The sequence below is a fragment of the Octopus bimaculoides genome, chromosome 3, assembly GCF_001194135.2.
Source record: "Octopus bimaculoides isolate UCB-OBI-ISO-001 chromosome 3, ASM119413v2, whole genome shotgun sequence".
Taxonomy (NCBI): domain Eukaryota; kingdom Metazoa; phylum Mollusca; class Cephalopoda; order Octopoda; family Octopodidae; genus Octopus; species Octopus bimaculoides.
Genome location: NC_068983.1, coordinates 98242823 through 98245931, shown reverse-complemented (window position 1 = coordinate 98245931; position 3109 = coordinate 98242823).

The following is a 3109-nucleotide window of genomic DNA, read 5'->3' as shown; positions in this document are numbered from 1 at the left end:
TGTGTGTGTGTGTGTGTGTGTGTGTGTGTGTGTGTGTGTGTGTGTGTGTGTGTGTGTGTAATTATGTTCTAATTTTTAGTGTATTTCCTCTAATGAAGGCAAAGTATTTTATTACTAAGCCTGAAATCGTCGATATAGAGTTAACCATTCAATTTTTGCTCATTTCTTTGTCCATTTATCGTTTCACATATGCTATATGAATACATGATGTGGTTCTAGAGTCAGTTTTGTTTGCTATATCTGGTATGGTGGTGCCTCTTCAGTACCCTTAATTATAATTAAACTTATATTGTTATGTATCTATAATAATTACTACCTACACAGTTTTTTTCCATGCCGGCCACTTGATACGATCGTTATTCTAAATAATGGTCTTTTCCTTTTTATATATAAATATAGATTTAGATAGATATACAGAGACACACACATACACATACACATACACATACTACGCATGCGCGCATGTGTTTGAGGCCATGTATGTTTTAAAAACATACCAAAGCCGATGAAACTATTGAATTTGTGAAAATTCTATTTTTCGCATACTCATAATGTAATCTTTGACATCTAAAAATGTTTAAATGAGTGAATCTGGAAAACGTTTCGAAAAAAAGTCAAAAACGAAAGATGTACGGAAACTATAGAAGGAGATAATAAAATCAAAATATTAAAATGTAGATTCAAAAATTATTTCTTATTTGCTGAATTGCAATTTTGCTTCTTTCATACCTAAAACAGAAAGATCTTTTGAAGGAAATTAAAAAGAAGTAAATTTCAACACTAAAAAATTTTAAACGTGAAAATATGGATTTATCTTTCATTTCAAAATCATAATCTAAATATTTTAATACAAATTCCAAGAAATTATAGGTTTTAGTAAACTAAATAATTTCCTAGACGAATCTATTTAATATGCCTAACACACAAAGTAGTGTTAATATTGGATTAACACAACCCTTCGACTTTTTCTATCCGAAGACTTTCTCAATCCAATATCTACAGGTTAGTTTTATACATTTATCTACTTTGTGTTCCATCATTAAAAACGACGTTTTTTATTGTTATAGCATAAACAATGTGCGCGCGCGCGCGCGTGTATGTGTAAGACAAGGTATAAATAATGGTCATTATATATTTTTTTCGTTATTAGAGTAAATTTGGCTTGCAATTGTTTTTTCCACCAGTGATTATAGGTACGTTACTGATAGGTTTACCTAATTGGTCTATTGATGAATTGAGAAAAATTAAACGACCTACAAAGATTAAGGCTACTTTTGTCAGGGCCATTTCTGGCTATAAAAAAGCAGAGCATTGAAGGAACGGTGCATACATGGGGGAGGGAGGCGAAACACTTATGTTTTATGACTGTACTTTTCCCAAATTTCGGCCATCCTCTCCAATTCTTTCTGCTATTCTTTCTTTTCTTCTCATCACCTTATTGTAACGTGTCTTCCTCTTTTTCTCTATTCTACTTGCCTCTTTCCCTCTTTGACCTCTACGTACTATATTCCTCCAGTGTTTTGCTTTTGTTATAAACAGATATGGCTCTGGCGGAAGTAGCATTAATACTGCTAGGTCGTTCAATTTTTCTCAACTGATCAATAGACCAATTCAGTAATCCTATCAGTAATATACCTAAAATTATTAATGGAAACAGCAGTAAGCCAAATTTACTCTAATAAAGGAAAAATATGTAATGAGCATTATTTATACGTCTGTGTAAAAATCAGTTTGACTGGAGCCTAACCACGGATTTACAAAATAGAATTGTAATGAACCATAAGTATGAACACTGACATAAAAATATTTTGAGTTCTTTACTAATCTAAACAATTTTGAGAGGTTCTGAAGTATTTTGCCTGGCTTGATAATCCCTCACTATTAGCTCAATTATATATTTATATATTTTGTCGTGAATTACTCGAAATGTGGAGTAGCTAAACAGCCAACAACTGATGAAGAGTCGTTCTTTATGTTACTTTCATGTTTTCCATTTGTTCCTCTCGTTGTTCGCATACAAGAGTTTGTCTTCGTATTTCATGTTGCTTTCGTATTCCAAGTTGTTTACGTTTGTGACGTCCTGTACCTATATATGCATATATATATACATATATGTGTGAGTATGTACATATATGTGTGAGTATGTACATATATGTATGTATATGTCTTTATATTTTTTATTTATATTATAATATGTGTGTGTGCACGTATGTACATAAACATACGGACTCATGCATACATATTTTAGTTTAATATTATTATTTTATTGTGTAACCACGTGAAAGTGCTCAGTATATTGTTGAATTTCATAGAATTGTGTCTGACCCAGCCAATAACAAATATAAAATTCGTACTATGAAATACACTACACTAAATTTGAAATTGCCAATGTTAGTCCAAATACTTTCTCTTAAAAACATACTCTCCTGGGGCATGATAAATAGAACTTAGCATCAAAGATTCCCGTGATACTTGAAAGCCGCAGCGAACACAATTTTAAGTTGTGAGTAATTTCTTCTCAATTTACTGATGTGTACATTTTGACTGAAAAGCAGGTTTAAAGGCACGTTTAAATTTCACGGCTTTTTCCAATTATATATATCACGATAAATGTCAGAAACAAGTATAAATAGGTAAGTACAACGAATTCGATTACTTTGTCATAACTGAATGTAATGCGATGGAATACGTTTTACTCCAATCAAGAACATATACATAAATTTAATGTACAAGTAAAAAATAGTTTGATATTAATCATCATTACACTGCAAAACACAACAACTATCAACCTCTGCATCAATATATATTTCTGATGTAGCATTGTTAAAGCCTACATGTCCACAATAATAGGAGAACTCATATAAACAGTTTGTCCATAAGCATGGTATATGACTGTAACCATAAAATTCGCAAGTGTATTTTCTTCCACAAACATAATGTTTTGACGATTCATGGGTAAAAATGACAAAGGAATCTATCAGCTGAATACCTGCATGTGAACAGCGTGGTTTGGGGGTCAATACACCATTTTGACACATCACATTCTCAGTGGTGCTCTTCACATAAGAAAGTTGACATGAATAAGTAATATTCGTGTTTTCTGTGACTG